At 45.7% G+C, this 22,419-nt stretch overlaps 1 protein-coding gene across 8 annotated transcripts in view; it reads left to right on the forward strand.

Annotated features, from left to right (window-relative positions):
• The window catches only part of LOC135908347 (metabotropic glutamate receptor-like), a 348,987-nt gene that overhangs the window by 268,216 nt on the left and 58,352 nt on the right, over positions 1–22,419 (forward strand). For all 8 annotated transcript variants that reach the window (XM_070539030.1, XM_070539033.1, XM_070539029.1 and 5 more), the window contains one exon: positions 2,817–2,880. The gene's annotated coding sequence lies outside the window, so the exon portion shown is untranslated. The remainder of the gene's footprint in view (positions 1–2,816; positions 2,881–22,419) is intronic.

A 22,419-nucleotide genomic window follows, 5' to 3' on the forward strand; every position in this document is an offset into this window, starting at 1 on the left:
GGAAAAAAACAGGCTACTGCTGGTTCCCTTTCATGCTTCGTTCTTACGCCAAAAGCTTTTTTTTTTTTTTGCATCTACCAATACACATCACTTCTCCTTGGCGAAAGCTCCAAGCATGCTATGGAGAAGGCCGTGTCCGAAGTTCTGCTTCGTATTGGAGCCACCGCGGACGAAAACGAGCTGCCTTTCACGAGAGGCCGACGCGCAGATAGAGGCAGGCCAATCCTTTCACTGAGCCGGGCATTCGACAACAGGTGCAGCACCGTCTGGCATTCAGCGCTTGCTGGCGTTCTAGTCGGGGGTGTTTTCGATTCGTTGGCGACCGTGGTGAGCAGGCAGCTTCTCGCTTTTATGAGTGGCACTTCTTGGACGCCACACACTCCCTACTCAGTCATTCCCGGACATTTCTGCCTCCTTTCTTCACCATTTTTGTGTTCCTTGCCTTCTTCCTTTTTCCTTTCTTCTTCCTCTCTTTTTTTCTTTCTTCCTCTCTCACACCATTCGCCCTTTGAGAAGTTTCTCGGAGAGCCCCAAACTGAAGCATCGACGCGTTTATTCACCTTCCTGCATGACGTGAACAGATGGTGTCTGCGGTCGAGATGATGTACGCTTGCTCAAAACGCGGATGCGGGCGTAAACAAAACTGGTATATACAAACTGCAGCGCTAGTAGGGTGCCTCAAGCATCTACCATCGATGCGCTATTCATCGAGGTATAACTCTATGTTTGGCCCGCCAGGTCACTGCTTCAATTCTCGACAGCACTGGCCATTATTCCTATTTAAGGCTAAATGCGCGAAAAGACAGGCGTAGAGATTACCGGTGCACCTACATCGAATCCTAGTAGTGCGAATAAGCCAGGGTCGTACAGCTCTGGCGTTACTCCTAAGTCGCCAGATGCAGCTTGCGCCGTTCCCGACCACTGGCTAGCCGCGCGCGCGTGTAATCACTGCAGCGGCGGAGTCAAGCCCAACAGCTTATACATACTGCAAGTTTAAACAGCACGACAATGCTAAAACACAGTGACACCTACACGCGTTGGGCCCAATGCTGTTTTTTCCCGCTGTTCCTGTGTGTGTGTGTGTGTGTCTGTCTGTGTCTCATTGATTGATTGATTGTTTGTTTGTTTGTTTGTTTGTTTGTTTGTTTGTTTGTTTGTTTGTTTGTTTGTTTGTTTGTTTGTTTGTTTGTTTGTTTGTTTGTTTGTTTGTTTGTTCTGTTTAAAATTTGCCGTATGTCGCACCAAGATTTCCAAAGAGGAGTACTATTCAAAGCACAAATCCACACAGACAAGTGTCGTGACAGCACAGACTGCATGTAAATGATGGAGCAGTGGTGTAGCAGCCAGCGTGAACACGATTGCACAACTTGACCTCGCAGCGCTTTTGGGGAGAGCCGCACGCGTTGTCCCTTCTGCGGAGAGGCGCACGTTTAGGAAATAACCCCGGAGCATTAAGAGAGATAGAGAGAAATATGAGAGAGAGAGAGAGAGAGAGAGAGAGAGAGAGGGAAAGGGGAAAGGCAGGGATGTTAACCAGAGAAAATGATCCGGTTGGCTACCCTACGCTGGGGAGAGAGGGGGAGGGGGAGGTACAGAGAAATATGAATGCATAAGAAAGGCAGGTAGGTTAATCAGTGGATATGTCCGGTCCGCCACCCTGTACTGCAGAACGGTAAAAATGGTACGAAATATAAGAGAAAAATAAGAGAGAAAAGAACACTATAAAACTGTTATGTGGGCGTCGTCACACTGTCTGCGAAAGCAAAGTGATTGCAGTATGGTTTACTGTCAACGTAGTCGTACGATGATGCGACAGTGCCTCAAGGTCCTTTTTATGCCCCCATTTTGTCCGTGGAGGTGTGCTTTTTTTTTTTGAAAACTGATATCCACCATGGTGGTTCAGTTCTTCGCAGCAGCTGTTGCCGATGAATGTCATTGGGCACGTGGTGCCTTTCATGCCAACGTTGTTGATAGCTTCTCTGCCAAGTTCCCAGGATCTCATGTATGAAACAATGCCAAATAAAAAAAGGGGGGGGGGGTGGAATAGTTTAATGGTGTTGTGCTGCTGAGTACGAGGTCGCGGGCTCGACCGCCTGCCGCGCCGGTTGCATTGCGACGGGGGAGGAATGTGAGAACGCTCGATAAACCTGCTTAGGGTGCAAATTAATGAACCCTAAATTGTCAAAATTAATTCAAAGTCCTCCACTACGGCTTCCCGCGTAACTCAGCGCGCAGTCCCAAGTCATTAGACACCGTTTTTCTTTTATTTTGTTTGCTTTATTTTTTTTAATTGCAAACACAAACACGCCACTGCTACGAGCTATTATGCTTCAGAGCAGATATCAATTTGAGCAGAAGTGATTATCACTGGCTATACAGTCAGCTACCACGCCGTCACCTGAACTTTGTTCCCTCTGTGATGGTCTGCCACGAGCATCGATAAGCCGAAGTATAATGAGAAAAAGAAAGTAGGATGAGAAAAGATGACCCCATGACGCGTGTTTTCTGTACGTCGCCTCTGCTTAATGGGCTGTCAAATACAAACAAGCATCGCCATTACGGTTCCGGAGGCTGGATGATGTTCCCGGTGGCATAAGTGCCAACGGCAGTTGGTGTATGCAGAGACCTGACAAGGGTTCCAGCGGGGTACAACCGCAAGAGTGAGGCTTTACCTTGCAATACGAATTGTACCATACGATACGGTGCGATTCCATTGATAATGCTCGTATGAATGTGTGTTTTATTTATTATTACGCATTTGTATGTCGTGTTTGTTGACTAGCTTTCTAACGAATTTCTTACCTCCATCCTTTCAGGTATAACCATCAGGCTGCCTTCATGTCTCATCTAGTCATCTGGAGGCTGGATTCTCCAAGGCTTGTAAGTTATTTCTGTCATTGAACTTTGGCGATGACACTCCATGTGACCACATAATGTACCTCCATGAGCAATAATAAAGGCAACACTCAACCTTGCATTTAAGACACCGTAGCGGTTCAACAGACATGTTGCACATTAATGAGGTTGATCAGACTAATGTTCAGCGCGATGACCACCTGGCGCCCATGCACATATCAGGCTTGAGTTGGCACATCAGGATTCATCGCTGCTTGGCACAAAGTCGGTGTTTTGCATTGCTGATGGCGATACAATTTCCGCCTTCAACTTGTGTCCCACGCTCTGAATGATACCCATATGTTTTAATGCCTTCAAGTTTCATGGTAAGTAAACAGCGAGAGCTGTTCCTTATTTTGCTTCATGTTAAAAACAAATTACTCAATTTTCAGTGAACCAGCTCGGCCTGGCTCAGTTTAACCAAGTGCTTGATACAAAGCAGCCTCCATATGGCATCATTCAAATGATATTTTTCTGTGCTAAATAAAAATTAATCGAATTCGTCTTTATTACGTGGGCCATTACGATGGTACGCTGAAATGTATTTGCAAAGAGAGTGAGTCAGCGGATGTAGTGGAACTATAAATATTTGAACAACATGAGAAGTTTTACGCTGAGCTCACACGGGCGAAACCTCGAAAGCAGGACGTGCCGTGGTCACTTCAGAGTGCTCTGGTAGCGTTACTAAGGTCCTCAAATACAACCATAATGCTGATTAACAGCGATAAAATAAGTGACGCCCCCGGACCCAACGTTTGGACAGGGTGACTTGACTTCTTCATGGCAGTTCTCGTGGAAACGTTGGCTACAGAGACATCGCTTGTTCTACCCCTATTCGTCGCTTCAAGCCGGCTCCTTCCGGCGAACTTCGGCTTTAAAGCTGTGTTACGAGAATAAGCGGGTCAAGCGCGTTATTTCTGCTTTACTATTCACTTTCGAGCCCCCTTACGCGCTCAGCAAAGTTAGTTACCGTCTTTCGCGACGGCTGAAAGCTGCTGGAGCGAGCACTCTAAAGCGACCAGTGGAATATGCTAAAATATGCTATTAGTGTGCATCCAAGTTTCAGAAGTACGCGGCGTGCTACGAAAGGATGACTCGTACTACAGTTCGTACACAAGGTACACCCAGAAAGGTCTTAAACGCTCGCGTTCTTGTCGGCCGGGTACGTCGGGAGGCCTGTGAACCGTGCAAGAAAAAAAGCAGCGGCGCATTTACCGACGAGCCGGCACCACTCTTCTCCTTTGCGTCCGTTTCGGTTCCGCACGGCGGATGGCGAATTCGATCGAGGGCCCATCGGTGCGAGTCGCTCGTTGAGCACTTCGAGCGCCGCGGAGGTGCAGGCCAGCTCGCGCAACATCTGGCTCTCGCGTTTTCACGTTAGGCAATGCCGCGTGGCCCTAGCTGCGCGTAACCGCCGTCGGGTTGTATTACTTCCACTCGGGGGAGCGGCCGTTTCTGCAGGCCCCCCGAGCCTGCAGGAGTAGCGTCGAGCGGCCCACGAGCTCGACCGTGTCGCAACTTGTTGGCGTGCCCCTGCGTAGCCTGACGTAAGTTCTCGCCACTTAGGCGGTTCGTTACATGGGCGTGGGAAGTTTCGCACACTGGGCCCCGCCGATGCGAGGCGTGGGCGGTCGACGACCCTACGCGACGTGCGTATAGTTGGGAGGAGATTTCTCGCTTCACTGTAGCACAGTGGCAGGACGTAATCGATACTCTGAGACCCGGTCGGAAACTGCGTTCTCCTGTGTTGCAAATCCTCTCCTCTCATTGCAAACGCAATGCCCTAGGGAAGGCTAAAAAGATGGCGAAAAACTTGGAGGGGTAAGTGGGAAGAATGGAAAACAAGTACAAGAAATAAGAAGTGATGAGCTGGCAGGCGCAAAAGCGTTCAGCGGTTGCAGAGCCCAGTTGTGAGCAGCTTGGGTTTGTTGGTATACATAACGAGAGAATAATAGCGCAAAGAAAAAAATGACGAGACATGCAGGGGCCTTGAGGATCAAGTCATCTTAAGCTGTCCTTATCGTCTTAGGTCAGTCGCCTTCAGTCTTAAGTCGTCTCAGTCGTCTTAAGAATATGCAACAGGGCTCTGGCGACCCTTCTTTTTTTTTGTGCGGATGGTGTTCGAGTCCACGGCTCCTGTGTTTTCTGTGAGCACCACCGTCCAGTCGGCTTAAAGCAGCGCGCAATGTCTGCGTGCGTCCGCAAAAGAAGGGTGATGGATGAGGACGTGCACTACGGTCTCGTCGCAATGATGAAATCAGAAATAAATGCGAGATACCCGAGATACCTGCTCGGCTTACTCTGCGACGTGTTTGTGGTGCTTTTAGACCGCGAATAAAATTTATTCCATCGCGTTCTTCTCTCGGCAACAGCCGTGTCGCAAGCATACGGCGTGAGTACGTGCCTTTTTACCTGCGTCGTACACGAGTTTCGTTGGAGAAAAACCCACGAAAGTTGGCAACGAGAAAAATCAGGCAAGCGAGCGTAAAGTAAGGAAAAAGCTTTACTGTTGCTCAGCGGATTAATGCGTAGGTGGCGAATGACGTTTGACCTTGTTGGCGAGACTTACTGAAGGATTTTTAAACACAACAGGCGTCCTAGAAGGAGCCAATAAACACACACAAGTGCTTGTGCATGTACACTCGTGCAGTTCGCGTCCACTGTTGACCTCGGATATTCCTTAATGAGTTCGCAAGCAGCCACTCTTCACAATAAAAAAAAATTAGAAGACATATTATTGGCACCTCTTCTTTGTTGCCATAGAAAACTAGTTTTGTGGAACAAAGGGCTACAAGACATGGTCATATTATTTAGGTTCATATGGCTATGGCCGCTTTTCATAATTGCTTCCCCGTCATCCACACGAGACCAATAGCTTTGCATTTGATTGATTTTCTCCAAGTCACACACCCCCACTTGCACTGCACTTAAACTTCTTTCGTTACTTTGCATTTACATTTTCATTTGATTTATTTCGCTGAAGTACAAATAAATATAGGAAGGAGGGAGAAAGGGGGAGGTGGCAAGTCTGACGTCTAAGTAAAACAGTGTAGCACCATAGTAGCTGGGCTAATGGCGAGGTTTACGTTTGCCTAGTTCGCGAGCGGAACACATTTGGGGCACCACACACTCTTTCGGCAACATCACGCTATATGCACCCGACTGGGTGGCCGCCACATATGTTAGCCTATTCCTCAGCCGTCACCATCATGTCAGTGCCCATAGTCGGGCTCGCTGACGCAATGAACGTGGCGGCTCATCGCTACTCAGCCACGATTGGTAACCGCGGACATCCGAACTGGTTTGCGCTAGCGAGGACCCGATCCGCACCGGCTGCCCCCGAGCGACGGACCAGCCGGGAGAAGAATGGCGACCTCCCCAAGCTATGTAACCCATGTCGAAGAAGAAGAAGAAGGAAGAAGAAGTGTATCTGTTCGGTCGCTGTTTTTATGTGGTGCTCTGAGTTTTCTGGTTTTTTGAACAGTTACGGTTACCTTTGACGACGATTGAAGATCGGGTGAAGTTCGGGTGAAGATTCGACGAGCCAGGCGCCTTACAGGTACGACATTTCTTTTTTGAAGACCTGTCTATTACCCCGCCGCTACGGTGGTCGGAAGCCGAGAACATCGTCACGAGCCTTATGCTCGTCCAAACCTAACAAGCCATATGAATGACGCTACGGGCCGTAATGAAAAGCCTGGAGCCTTGCAAGCGTCACAAAACTTCACAAAGCCGGCACGTTTGGTTCTCCCCAACTCAGAATCAACTTCAGCGAACTCAGGAATGATGGCTGATGGTGAAGCCGAGACCAAGAAACCTCGCCTAGAAGACGGCAAGGACGATGATAGAACATCGACTTATGAGCTAAGTGATGATGAAGATATGGGTGAAGATGCGCCATTTACTGTGGTCACGTATAAGAAAAAGCGAGCCGAAGGCATTCCGGTTGTCTTTCGCCCAACAAATGAAGGTACTACTTTTTGGCAAGTAAATCCAAACCGAGTGTCTGCCGAAATAGTTTCTGCTGCCAAAGAGAAAGTACAGTCTTTCAGGACGACCAGAGATGGAAGTTTCAGTGTTAGCGTTGCTTCCTTAGCATCGGCGAAACGCGTTTTGATGCTCTCAAGTGTAGGTGGCCTGGAAGTCAAGCCATTCATCCCAGAGTCGTACACGCGAAACGTTGGGAAAATAAAACATGTGCCTCTGCAGTACACAGACGATCAACTCCTAGACTTCTTGAAAGACGCAGGAGTTATATCGGCACGCAGACAGATAAGGTATTCCCGCCAAGAAGATGGAGCAGTGAAGTCATATCCACTTCACACGGTAATCTTGACTTTCAGAGACGACCGCCCTATTCCTGGAAGAATTTACTTGGGTTTCACCAGCCACCCTGTCGAGGAATACCTAGGACCCGCACTTCGCTGCTATAATTGCCAGAGATTCGGACACATGGCGAAAACCTGCCGTAGCACACGTAGATGCAAAATATGCTCAGAAGACCATGACCACAAGCAGTGCAAGTCACTTCTTCAACCTAAATGTGCGAACTGTGCGGGGAACCATGCCGCCTCCTTCTCAGGCTGCCCACAGAACAAAGCAGCGGCGCAAATGCGTAGACATGAACTAATTCATGGAAGACAACCGCGACGCAATGAACCCGCACCAAACCTCGAGATTGTTCATCCAGTGCCAGATCACCCACCTCAGCGGGCACCGGAACCACCACAGCCAAGAGCACCAACAAGATATCCCTCCTCTAGAGAACAACCAACAGTGCAATCAAGCGACCAATCAAGAGGATCACAGTCAAGAGCCCAGTCCTATGCATCAATACTACGGAAACCCAGAGGACAACAGGCAGAAAGTAATACACAAGAAAGCTCCTGTACTCCCACACATTTCTCTCAGCGACCTTACGCATCCACTGCAGAAGTGACACCAGCTAATAGCGAACATACTACAGCATCGGTGACACAACTGATTTTGCCAATGCTTTTCGCAGCTCTTAAGGCAATCCTATCTGCTTTGCCGGAAGCAAACAACCTACCAGAAGTAAAAGCCTTGTTGCCTCTAGAAGCACTGTTGTGTCAACAATCCGGGCCGAAACTGCGGCAGGCACTACATGAATAACCGCTACAAAAATGTCTCCATATTTCAGTGGAATGCCAACAGTCTTCGAAGAAAGTGCGCTGACTTTCGTAAACTGCTTGTGCAATACAACTTCCCAATACTTTGCATTCAAGAGGCGGGAATCACTGACGACTTTCGCCTCTCGAATTATGTGATATATAAGACTTCTCGTCAAGGTGCTGTTAGCAGAGTGCTCCTGTGCGTCAGAAAGGACCTACCATCTTATCAAATTCAGTCCAGTGATTCAGACTTCCCGGAATTCATCGCATGTAAAGTATCCTTTGGCAAGCTCTGTATAACAGTGATTAATCTATATCTACAACCTTCAAACCGGATTTCAGTAGAAGCGCTAGTGTATATATTCAAAATAGCTCAGTCTAATGTATTTATATGTGGCGACTTCAACGCACACAACATCATCTGGGGCAGTGATCACTGTGATGCACGGGGTAATGTTATTGAATGCGCCATAGATAAATGCAACTTGACTGTTTTAAACGATGGGTCGCCAACATTCCTTCGTGGATATAATTACTCAAGCTGCATAGATGTTACCCTGTGTTCACATGATCTAGTGAATGGTGTGGGATGGACAACAGATATGGAAACGCGCGGAAGTGATCATTTTCCCATTCTTGTTAACCACCCTAGCATGCGCTATGATATCAGGCGTTACAGCAGACTAACCAACTGGCAAGCTTTTCGATACCGCCTAACGGATCAAATTAACCCACATGCAACAGTGGAAAAATTTACAGAATTTTTGCAGGATAATATGAACATATGCACAAAGAAGGTCCCAATACCAAAAGACTATGCTGCAGTTGACGGAGAATATGAACACCTAAGAGCCATCCGACGCCGATCCGAAAGAGCTTACCGACGGAGCGGAAGTTTAGAAGCATACAGAAACGCTCAGAAAATACACAATGTAATGCGCAGACGAATGGAAAGCTTAGGCAAACGGCGCTGGCGCGATTTCTGCGGCACGCTGTCTCCTCACACGGCTGTCCCACGAATTTTTCTAGTAATTCGTTCTTTAAGCGGACCTGTAACACAAAGCTTCCCATTTCGTGCTCTCGCTGTAGCCAGGGACACGTGTGAAATATTAGTTGCAGATGAATTTTGTGAGCTAATTTCCAGATCTGCCTTTTCATCACAATGTGCAGAATTTGATATTTCAGTAGAGTTGGCTAAGCGAAAAATTACTGCTTGCTACTGGGCCCAACATCCTCAGTTAGATCACACTTTCACATTAAACGAGCTCCAATGTGCAATTGCATCATGTCGCCAAAAGTCCGCTGCTGGGCCGGACGGCATTACGTACAATATGCTAAGAAACCTCGGACCGACAGGTACAAATGCGCTCTTAGACATCTATAATAACTTATGGATAGAGGAAACTGTACCTGACTCTTGGAAAGTCGCTCGAATCATACCAATTTTAAAACCTGGTAAGACGCCCTTGTGCCTTGAATCCTTCCGCGCCGTTAGTTTGACAAGTTGTTTATGCAAAGTAATGGAGAAAATGATTGACGCGCGACTTCAATGGTGGTGTAATGAAACGAAGGTGTTGTCCAACTACTTAGTAGGTTTTAGAAAACATAGATGCACAATGGATGCAATATTAGATATAGTAACCTGTGTGGAGCACGAGCGTGCACGTGGAAACATGACGATAGCAGTATTCCTAGACATCAAGAGGGCATTTGACACCGTTAGTCACGTTCATGTTCTGCTAAGCATGTTGGAACTTGGTCTGTCTGGCCGGTCCTTGCGATGGATTTCTGAATTTTTATCAGGTCGCAAAATATTTGTTCAGACGGGTGAAGGAAAGAGTTCTGAACATATTGTCGAACAGGGAGTACCACAGGGAAGCGTACTCAGCCCCTTCCTTTTTAACTGCGTCATGGCTGATTTAACGCGAAGACTGCCATCACAGTTAAAGTTTTCACTGTATGCAGATGATGTGTGTATTTGGACATCTGGGTCTAAAGCTCAACTACTCCAGATGGCATTGCAAGACGGCATAAATATCATCAACCAATTTTTGAGAGAAAGAGGAATGGTACTATCACATGCAAAGACTGCTGTATTGCCCTTCACTCGGAAGGTGTTAAAAAATTTCACTCTTAATCTGGAAGGACACCCTCTAACGATTGTCACACAGCATCGATTTCTTGGCATAATACTTGATAGGCAGCTATCCTGGGCATCCCACTTAAAAAAACTCGAAAACGAGGTCAATGCCATAGTGACTGTACTTCGCAGATTTGCAGGCACATCATGGGGCGGATCAGTATCGTCCATGCTGACTGTTTACAATGCATTAATACGACAAAAAATTGCATATTCCGCGCCCATCTTACACGGACTTTCCCACACGTCAGAAGAGAGACTTCAAAGACTTTTAGCTAGAGGACTACGCCTGTGTCTAGGAGTTCCACGAGCGACTTCGAGTTCTCTTGTAATAGCTGAGGCTCGCCAATCACCATTTCCAGTTATGCGAACTACAGAAACATGCCGGCATTATTTCCGCCTTCAAACCCAGCATAAAAACCATCCATTGGCTTTAGACATAATGAATCGAGATAGAAGTTATGTTCATATAGAAATTCAAGAAAATCTTCACATATTGCCAGAAAATGAATTTTGGAACTCAGACATCGAATATCCTCCATGGCTGCTTGCAGTTCCAAAAATTGAATTATCAGTAGAAGGGATATTCAGCAAAAGAGACATGTTCATTCAAGCTGCTCAACAACTAGCACTATACCAGATATATATGCGGTATTCAGGATACACTCACGTCTATACAGACGGCTCCAGTGCAGCAACCTCTTCAACTTCATCATTCATTATACCGCACCTCAACAAACAAAAATCATTTAAGTTATCTCGTGCGACTTCGTCCACAACGGCTGAACTGTTCGCAATCCTATGTGCGGTAAAATTTATATTGTCAGTAGCAGAAGCGCAAAAATGGGTAATTTTCAGCGATTCACAGGCGGCACTAACATCACTCTGCAGCACAAAGGGGAAAACATTCAGCGACAGTGTAATATATGAAACACTTAAATACCTCACAAAGGCAAGCGAAGCAAAACATGCAATAGCATTCCAGTGGATACCAGGGCATTGCAACATTCCTGGCAACACAGCAGCTGATGAAGCAGCACGACAAGCGCACCTGAAAGATGATACGGCTCCGCTCCCAATATCAAAGAATGAATTACGCTGCATTATAAGGACAACGTCTTTCAACATGTCTAGAAACACTTGGTTTGACCAGAATTCTAAGAGCTCTGACTTATATCATATTGATCCATTTATTGAATTCAAATTTTCATTGTCATTAGATAGAACTATGGAAACGCTTATTCATCGATTAAGGCTAGGCACTGCCTACACAAAGCATTTCTTACACAGAATTGGCCGAGCGGAAACCCCCGAATGTGATTGCGGATTTGTAGATGAAGATATATATCACCTCCTTCTAGATTGCCCACATCACGACACACCAAGATGCCGACTTAAATCAGCGCTAAGTAAATTAGACCGCAGACCTTTCAGTTTAAGGAAACTTTTGGGCCCTTGGCCAACAACGGCCTTGCAGAAGAGCGCTTTAAAAGCACTAAGGACTTTCTTTGAAGACAGCGGCATCGCTGGACGCTATTAGTGCTTTCATTGCTCTGTTCATTTCAATGTGACCCTATATATCCATCTGTTTGGGAATTATGTTATGTTGACTGCTTTGTTGTGACTGTGAATGATTGTTTACACGATGTATATACCACCCGCTGACTAGACAATGTGCTATTAGGCAACAGTATCGTTTGTACTTTTGATACTTTCGACTACATAAGTGTGGAGACATTTGCCATGTATACTGTATGTACCCGCTGATCCGCTGACTAGAAAATGTGTTATTAGGCGACAGTATCGTTTCTACTTTTGAGACTTTCGACTACATAGGTGTGGAGACATTTGCCATAGTCTTCCTGTGGAAACGTTGCTTTATAAGTCCTGGTGCTTGTGTGAAATGATTATTTGATAAGTAACCGTGAACCCTGAATGATGTATGACGGAACCACCCAAGAGATAAGGAGTAGCCGGCGCCTTAAATTGCGCGCCAACATCTCCTTATATCATATCAATAAAAAAAAAAACCCATGTCGTATGCAGCTGTGGCCCTACCATCCACACATTTCCGTCATCGTTGTCTATAAAACTTACCCTTCTGCCACCGGGCAAGATCGTGTGCGACAAACTTAAGAGTGCTTGGCAAGGCCATCGGCTATTTGACCAATCGACAGCGCAATATCTTTAGCAGCACAATTAACGGTGGACCCATAACGTATGCAAATAATACAGAAAGCGCAGATAAAGATATCAAAGGAAAGGGAGACTTTTATTCGGTTTTCATTCAGATGTGCGAGTCGTAGAGTTGAAAGCGTTGTCATGAAACTCAATAAAAAAAAATTGCGCACTAGCTTGAGCGACAAGGATGGCTGCGCCAGATATAAGAAACGGAGCTGGGACGCTGAACTTGTGTTGGTAAATAACTGGGGCAGAAACTTCCCACCTGGAAATTTTCATATAGGGCGTTGCTTTCTTTCGAACCATTACTTGCGAAACCTATACTCTATAGCCTTGCAACCAAGACTGCAGTATTTTAAGAGATAAGCGGCATCCAAAGAATACCACGAAGAAGCAGTATTTTAATGACTGAAAAGTGTAGACAGGTCGGCCGGATAATGGAGCATCTGGCCTGCTACTCTACGTAAAGGAAGGGAAAGAGGGGAAGAAAAAGGGTCACAATGGGGGATGATAATAGGAGGAACGAGGTGAAGGACACATGACACAACTGGTATCACAGGCGTGAGTCCAGGCCCGTGTCGCCTAAGAAACGTGAAAGAGCACGCATTGTCTCCGTCGTCTGCCAAGTCTGTGGCCATGCGCCTAGCAAGAGGTCCTCCGACAGTGGTCCATTGTGTAAATGTCTCAAGGTATCTGCCATCGTCAGTCTTTCGCGCGCATACTCAGGGCACACCACGAGCACACGTTCTATAGTCTCTGCAGCGCCACACACTGAACAGTCCGGGGAGTCTGTCCGTCCAATAATGTGCAAATATTACAAACACTATGACGATCTCCCCAGTAAACTCGTTTTTGCGACTAATCTTGTGTTTGATAACTGAGAAAACTGTTGTTGAAGTGCTTTTCTTATCGCTTTATTTGCGCAATCACGCGCTCGCATGCGTTCCAACGTATTCTCTTCGGAAAATTACCTTTAATGTCGCATACGCAATTCTCTCGTTGTTTGTGTTTTTTGCACGTACCTTGCCGGCGCAAGCTATCACCTACGTTAAAACGGCGCCTCTGTAAGGGCTGGGGCGCACAGTAAAAACGTAAGGATGCGTCATTATTCATTGCTCTGCGGACGCTAAAGTGGCATTTAATTAAGGACCCCGCCCCCTTGTCCCTATGGGCTACGCAACGGGTCGCTTTGCTCCCTTGCCAGGAGCCCTTCGTGTCAGGCGTGCTGGTGAAGCATAGTGCAAAAGAACAAACGCAGCATAAGTCAAACGAGAATAAAAGTAATGCAGCAAACCTTTAAAAAAAAATCTCTCATAACGAGATTCAAACCCAGGACCCCACAATCACGAGCCCGACACCCATTCCTCGGCGACATGGAGCCATACATTTTAACATGGTGTCCATCACGATGAATAAAATGATCTACGTACAGGAACTATTTACAGTAATGTGAGCACTAGGCGGTCAATCACAATTCAACTAGCAGTACGTACAAAGTAAACGTCACACAAAGCGACTTCTTTTATCACAACAAAAACTTCAAAGGAGAAGTTAAACATCCGCTCAAAAGTGGATACCAATCCGGCTGCCATTCTTCTTAATCGTAAGTGTCCTTTAAGTACGTAATCATTTCAGCGAAATACGATCCTGAGGCATTTTACTTATAGGCTTGCATAGCTATGGGAAACTCGGCGCCACGAAACCATACGGAAGCGTTGGCTGTTACACAGTTCATCGGTGAAAAAACAGCGCCAAATAAACACGGACAAGGGAAGAACACGAAGCAGCGTTTGTCTTTTGGAGGAACACAGGACAAGCGCTGTCCCGTGTTCTTCCCTTGTTCGTGTTTATTTCGCACTGACGATTCATGGATGAATTCTTAGCAACTAGCTCGTATTCTTACCTTTATATATTACACAGTCTCTGCATCGGCTGCCATCACCCGTCAATATAGTGTAATGCCTATAGTGAAGGGCCCCCTCACTATAACCAGTTCCATGAAATTTTATGTTTTGGGCTTTGGGCGGATGTACATCGACACCTCGCGCCTTTCTGACAAAATATCGCGTGGGAAGTTCGTGCACCCTCATGTAGGTGGCTTTAATCGTACAGAAGTTTGCGTATTCATGAAAATTCACCTATTTAAGCCTAGATAGCGCTACAGGTTTTCTGATGCCCGAATTGGAAAGACAAACGGAAGGGAGCGGAAAATGATCCCGGGCACCTAACCGAAAAAAATTCTACGCCATTACAAGTGGTAAAGGACATCTTGTCTATGTACAAAACCCGAAGTTGATTCCGCGTCGGCTAATGTTCGCGCACCCATCAAATAGGAGAGAGAGCCAGAGAGAGAGAGAGAAATAAAAAATATGAGAGAGGCAGAAGGGTAACCGGAAGACAGATATCCAGTTTTCTACCCGGCACTACGGAAGGGGTAAAGGGAGACAGAAAAGTGCACCCACATGGAAAGAGTGGAGGAGGGCTCTATCAAATTGTAGATTTTCACCAACGTGTAAGGATCCGAAGCATCGACCGCAAAGTCAAAGCTCTGCTCATGCAGCGCAGCAGCAAGCATCGATGTGCCGCATCCTAGAACAGCGCGGCCATCCACGCTAGACCTGGCAACAAGTATGGTTTTTCGAAGGCGGTGACACGGGGTCGTTTTGAGGAGTGCTGCGGTGTGGGCGAGCACACAAGACTACAAAAAGAGAGAGAGAGAAAGAAAGAGAAAGAGAAAGTCAAGGGGACGGGGGAGCGAAGAGGTGGGCGTTAGCAGGGCGACATGGCAGTGCAGCAGAGGGCATAGGGAAAAGGGGAGAAGGAGGATAAATCGAGGAAGCGTGCAGGGCAGGAAGGTAGCAGGCGGCGGCGTCGTTTCGTCGCAATCCAGGTGTGTCGCAGATCGATAGAGCGCATTATCCGGACCGCTTTTCGATCAGGTCCATCGATTTACCGAGAGGGAAGGTAAGGAGACGAAGGAAAGAAAAGGAAGTGGACAAATAAAGTCGCTTGGCCCAGGCGGAATACAGAGCTAAGAAGGGACGAGGAGCTTGAAGTAAATGCAAGAAGGTAAATCGAGCTAGGGAAGGAACAGATGGAGTAAGGGAGAACAGACAGAAGAACAGGACGAAAGTTAAGGGAGACCGGAGTTTTTTTTAGCAACCCAGCTATGAGGAGGGGAAAGGAGAGAGAACGAGAATGAGGTGAACAGGGCAGTGAAGGTCTGCCCGGGGAACAGAAATGCCGGCTAGGGAGAGAGGTGGTCTCCTTAATTGTGAGGAGGAGGGAGGAAGGGGAGAAGGAGGGAGAAGTTTTTCCACTTGGAAGTACCTTCGCTACAGGAAAGTGCGAGAAGTGCTTCATTTGCATGGCGACATTCGTTCTTTCATTCCGCGCCTCCACTCCGGGCACCGCTGGCAGCCGCGGTGTTTTGTTTGCCACCTTGCACCCCACTTCGATTTTTGTCGCTAACAGGGTCATCGACAAGGTTTCGCTAATGAATAATTAATAACTCGAGGAAAGGTAAAAAAAAAGGAAAGTGAAGTTGAGAGTATCGGAGGCGCCGATCCCCGACCGAGGACATCCATGAGTGGAACCTATGACGGCGCAATTATGTACGCACCTGAAACTCGGGAACTGACGTGTAGGCTTGGCAGAGTTGATGCGCGCGCGGGCACTGCGTCGTATTGTAGTTTTTGTCTCGTTGAGAATAAGCACAAGGAAGGCTTTAAAATAAATTCTACTTACTCGCTTGACTGGTCGTTGCATTCAGACATCTAAATTTATCTCGTTTGTATGACCGCGCCGCTGATGTGGTCACGTTAATCACACCATAACTAGGATATGTGTCGATGTCGCGGGAGCGTGCTCATGACACGTCATATCCCTCTGACCCGACACTCTGTCTCCTTCATTTTCTAATATCCGAAGCTTGCTGCCTAAACGCGATCAGATTTGTTCTTTTCTTCAAGATGTCGAGTCTGACATAATAGCGGCATCTGCAACTTAGTTGCATGTCAGTATCAAAGGCAGTGAAATTTTTCCTAATGCCGATGCGTACAATATCTACAGACATGACCGTGCAGTTGAAAGAGGGGGCGGGGTGCTTCTTGCTATTAAAAGAACTTTACCATCCATCGCTGTCACCTCTAACTCTAATCTCGCAATAGCACGGGCTGCCTGCAAAACTATTTCTTCGAATTTACTTATTGGGGTGTGTTATAGCCCGCCTGAGTGTCGGATTTCTTTCGTTCATAATCTCCGGTCTAGCACTTCTACCGCTGTTTACTATTGTTCGCCCTATGACATGCACCTACTTGTTTGGCGGCAATTTTCCTCAAGTAGATTAGACTAACTTGTCTTCAACTAGTCATGCTGCAACTGAATTCATCAACCTAACTCTATATTTCTACCTGTTTCAAGTGATTATCAAGAATACTCGTGGTTTTGACATACTATGTTTAGTCGTAACCACTGCTCCCGAAACCATAGCGCCGACGGATCTTGACCCATTTAGCGGTCATAAGATGTTGCAGTTTAATATCCTAGTTGCTTGTTCGTTTGCAGGTATAACAACTAAGAAGATTCGAGACTATAGTAAAGCAAAAGATGGTTAAATTAACACTGAGCTTACCACAGTTATCAATGAGATGTTTTTCCCACTAAGAAACCAACAATCTGCCGAGGGCAACTGGTTGATTTCAAACACACACTTTCTGCGCTGATAGAGAAGCATGCACTTCTCATTACCATATTTTATGATAAAACTAATCCATTTTTCAACAAGGCCTTACATCGATTACGGAATAAAAAGAAGCGCCTGTACAGAAAAGCTAAATCTGCTTCCTTTCCGCCTCCGTTGGGTAGGTATAACTAGTGTCTCAAAACATACTGCTCCGCTATCATACCACTGCCAAAAGCAATATTTTAGTCATGATCTTCCGTCGCTATTGCAAGCTAATTGAAGGAAGTTTTGGAAAATTATATCCCCCAAAAATAAACAAGACCCCGTATAGCTACACAATACTGACGGCTTACCGCTAACTGACACTGAATGCCCCTCTACGGTTAACAGATTTTTTGCATCAGTGTTTACAAAGGAAGACCATTCCAGTATGCCAGTTGTTCCTGATTGCGACTACCCATTCATGAAGGCCATCGGAATTAGTCCTGAGGGTATTGCATCTCGAATTGACAACCTTAAGTTATCCTCATCTGGTCGGAGTAGACAACATAACTTCGAAAATTAATAAAAACATTATTTCAATTTCCAACTAGGTTTTTGGCGATATCTTTGAGCAATCATTATCATCCTGAGAGCTGCCTACCGACTGGAAAATATCCAAGGTCATCCCTGTCTTCAAAACGGGTAACAAGAACTCACCTGATGACTATCGTCCCATTTCTTTAACATGTATATGCTATAAATTACTTGAACATATTATCCCTTCTCACATCTACAACCCACTGGAACGAAGTGAGTTTTTCTTTTCAAACCAGCATGGCTTTAGGAAAGGCATGCTGGTTTGCGATACCCAGTTATTCGGATCTTATAATGACCTGCATTTTAATATGTATGAAAACCAGCAAATAGGTTGTATTCTTTTAGATTCCTCAAGAGAATATGACAGATTTGCACACGGCGAGCTGTTTACTAAATTATCTGCCCTTTGTCTTGATTCTTTCTCAATATCTTGGCTTCTTAACTTTTCCTCTCCACAAGCCAGTATCTTGGCTTCGGCTTTTCCTCTCCACTATATGACGTAACCACTTTAGTACTACAGGGAAGCGTGCTTTGACCCTTACGTTTTCTAATTTACATTAATGTCCTTTCAAATAATATTTCATGCCGTTTAGGTCCTTTCGCAGATGACTGTGTTCTTTAACATAAGATTACTTCGGAAACAGACCACCTGACCCCTCAAAATCATCTTAACACTATTGTTGATTAGTGTAAAAACTGGCACGTGATTCTAAACTCTACTAAATGTAAATATATAACTCTTAGCCGCGAGCATGATATTTCTAATTTTTACTACTCTATTATTAGCACCTTCCTGTCCAAAGCCATGTCGTACAAATATCTGGGAATTCAGTTCACACCAAATCTTTCCTGGTCTTGTCACATTTTAACAATCTGCAAGAAAGCATAGGAGATATTAGGTTTCGTACACCGAAGCCTGCGAAACTACCCTAGCTACGTTCGAAAACTAGCGTATCTAACATTTATTCGTACGCAGTTGGAATCCATCTCATGTATTTGGTCCCCCCATCAAAAATATCTCATTGAAATGCAGCTGTACAAGAGATCGAGCATGTGCAAATAAAGTACTACAGATAAATAGAACTTTTGACTCTTACTATTGAGAGGAAGATCAAAAGTTAACCACCTTGCTAGCAAAGTTTCTCACAATAGTGAATTTTAATTTTCCCATTCTCGTGATCCGTATTAAACGGGTAATGTTAGTGGTCTAAGTGGTTGTATAGCAAAGTACTTATAAAGTGTCTTCCAAGTCTTTTTGTTCATGATGTTCTTTTCTTTTCTATCTCTCATTTGTTTTCTTGTTTTATTGCACTTACGCCATTAGTGGGACGGTGCACCCAGAAGAGTATCGCTTTCGGAATCTCCGCCACTTTCTAACAAAACAAGAATAAAGCCATTTTTATCAATGCATTTGACTGTTTTCCTTTTCTAAAGCACCTGATCGAAATGCATTGCTGGGGGTTGTATTGCTGTTTGTTCAAACATAAGTTGTTGGCCTTGTTACAGGCCCAAAATCAACGTTAGAACGCCGGTGCTCAGTGAATTTGGAATGTGCTTTCGAGTTCACTTATTTCCATGTTCCTACGCTGCCGGGCTGGTTTTTTGTATTCCTCCCTTACATCGCAATCTGCGAGACGGAAAAGGCGAGTTCGCCTTCGAACGAGGATCTTTTTACAGCGAGGCAATTTGCGAACTCAATGGCGCGTCTGCGCGCGTGCAGAGTGGGATGTTGTTGTTCTCTGTGCAAAGCGAAGTACGCAGAAAGGGGCTTTTCTATTTCTGTTTTTCTTTCCCCTTACCATTTCCTCCTCTGTCCACCATTCCCATTGCATCCTAATGAACGCCTCCAGTAAACAGTGCCCGTTTTCCCCCGCACGGAATCTCGAGTTCCTAATCTTAATGGTCCTGAAGCCGTATCGACTGTCTTGCCGTTGGCTACCCGATCGGTTCCTGATTAGGCTTGCCTCGCCACACCTGAGAAGTCGCCCCTTACTTTCACTGTTCGCAAACTCGCCCGCTCGTCCGACTACGGAAGAGTGAGCTAGGATTCGAGATAACCTCGGCCTGCTTACTTTCTCGGTAAGGTAGTTAGGCTTCAGTCTGCAATTGCAATGAGTCTACGGCGCCTCCCGCTATACCCATATAGACGCGCACTTGATTGCCTTTGTTTAGTTATCATTACCTGTGAAGGTCACGAAGGCATTCGGCTCTCGAAGGTCAGCTTCTAGCTAGCCTCTGCACGTACGATAACAGCGGCACCCTTAGCATACAACACTCGAACTGCACTCAGCCAATAGTGCTGAAATCGTTGTTACGTGAGAGCGTCTTCCCGACGGTTGGCCGTAATTGGATTTCCTTCCTAGGCTTGCCTAAGGCAATGTGTTAACCGTCTCATTTCGTGCGCCCTATCTTAGACGGGCAATAAATCCTTGTGGTAGTACTTATCGACGAAGCATTTAATCCATGCAACTGGGCGGGAGAGATCCCTAAATGTCCCTACCAATCGCAACCTTCAGCCTCGGCGAGGTCCTCTAGGTCAATGGCCAGCATATTCATTCCAAAGACTAGCTTTAATGGCGCTCCAAACATCTCTAGAAGTGAGCGACATTCGCGGAAACTATTGAATACACTATTTTTCTGTCTTAAGCTTACTGTCTTTAATTTGGTTTGACTTTGGTCTACTCAATGCCTGAATTCATGAACCTCCGCGGGGGAACCTACTCGGTGTTTCCCTATGTTCCCAGACTTTAGAGCACGTAACTGTACGCTGCGTTGACTTTAGTGTACTTATGTGTTTGTACTTTGTGTTAGTGTAGTGTATATTTATGTGATTCCTTTTTCACTTATATGGCCAATATTATTTGTGCGTCTCTGTGTGAAAAGGTGTAGCCGGAGTCAACTAAAGGCGCAAACATCTCCCGAGCATCATATAATAATAATAATAATAATAATAATAATAATAATAATAATAATAATAATAATAATAATAATAATAATAGTAATAATAATAATAATAATAATAATAATAATAATAATAATAATAATAATAATAATAGCTGAAGAAGAAGAGAAAAGAAGAGTTCTATGTGGTAGGACCCCCAAAAACTAAGATAAGACTTGCGCATCACCGCGTCAAGCCCGTGTACGTGCCTGCTAAATCAACTAAGCTGAGTGGTTAAAAAGCCTTATTTGCTTATTTGCTACAGCTATCTGTGTCCACAGCACCTTGGCGCTCACATGAGTAACGTGCAGCATGTGTTGAGCATACTTAGGCATTGGACTTCCACGCACACTGAGAAATAAAATGTAGTAGCACCGGTAGTGTAGTGCCTACCGCGGTGCCTTAATGGCTATGGCATTGCGCTGCTAAGCACGAGGTCGTGGGATGGATTCCATGCCACGGCGACCCCATTTCGGTGGAGGCGAAATGCGGCAACGCCCGTGTGCCGTGCATCGGGTTCACGTTCGAGAACTCAAGGTAGTCAAAAATAATCCGGAATTCCCCATTACGGTCTGCCTCGTAATCAGATTGTGGTTCATATACACGTAAAGCTCCGGGATGTTTATTATTTATTATTAGCAGTAGTCTCAGTTCTAAGAAGTAAAGCATGTTGTACATTGTGCGCACATGCACAAAATAAATGTTTGTGCACTGTGTTTTACTTAAAAGGCCGATAGTTGATAGTCTTTCAGGTGTAATAATTATATATCAATAGATATTCGTTGTTGTAATCTTTTTCTGAAACGCTCTAAAAGTGTGCCGAGAACTCCTGGCAGCTGGAAGACGTAACGCGATGTGTTCGACGTATGTAGAGCAGTGATTAAAGCTGCATAATCTGCCGCAACTGTTCTTTCAGTTGTATTCAGCTGTCGGTGCCAAATTTTTTACCATTCATTATATAGTTGAACACTCTTATTAACGCTACCTTATGCAGTGCATGGTTTAGGAGACCGCTTACCGTGTCCCTGTGTATCAACCCACGTGCCCTCAGTGTTCATTCTCTCCCTCTTTTCCTCTTTCTGTTCCCCTTTCCTTTACCTCCAGTGTAGGGTGGCAAACCGAGCGCTCGTCTGGTTGACCTCCCTGCCTTTCCTCTCCTTACTCTCTCTCTCTCTTTCCTTCTCTCTCTTCCTTTCTCTCTCTCTTTCTTTCTCACTCTCTCTCTCTCTCTCTCGGCGCTCCGGTGCCCAGAAAATAAAAATTTCAAGAAATTCCGCTGTGCGCAGTGCGGGAGCACTCTGGGTTATTTACCATACACTTAAATTAAGCACCCGAGTGTTTTTTTTTTTTTTTTTTTTGCGCACCGCCCTCATCACAATGCAGCCCCGTAGGCGCGGGATCGAACCCGCTAGCTCGAGCGAGCAGCAGCAGCAGCACCGGAGTCATGAAATATACCGCGACGGGTCAGTGCCCAGAAGAAACGCACGACGAGAAGGAATGCCGAAATCGCGCCGTGTATTCGGATGGGGACTATTTTCTTTCGATTTCCGGTTCTCCAAACAAAACACCGACCAGCGCTCCTGGTAGCCTCTGTTGGCTTGCGCGTCATTTTCGCGGCTGAGCGGTTTCCCAAATATGACGCGGCATCGCGGTATGACATTCCTTTGTATACTGCCAAAAACCGAACAAGATATGTAGTGCCTGAATAGCCCTGTTCCTACTTTGAGTTCCTTTTTACTATTGCCGTTGGCCTTCTTAACGTTTAAAACCGTTTTCGCACATTTATTCAGGCCATTCTCTGTATCCAGACACCCTTTACGTCTTTCATGCAAAATGCACAAAGATAACACGTTATTCGTTCGTACTC

Source organism: Dermacentor albipictus, chromosome 5 (genome assembly GCF_038994185.2).
Source record: "Dermacentor albipictus isolate Rhodes 1998 colony chromosome 5, USDA_Dalb.pri_finalv2, whole genome shotgun sequence".
Classification (NCBI taxonomy): domain Eukaryota; kingdom Metazoa; phylum Arthropoda; class Arachnida; order Ixodida; family Ixodidae; genus Dermacentor; species Dermacentor albipictus.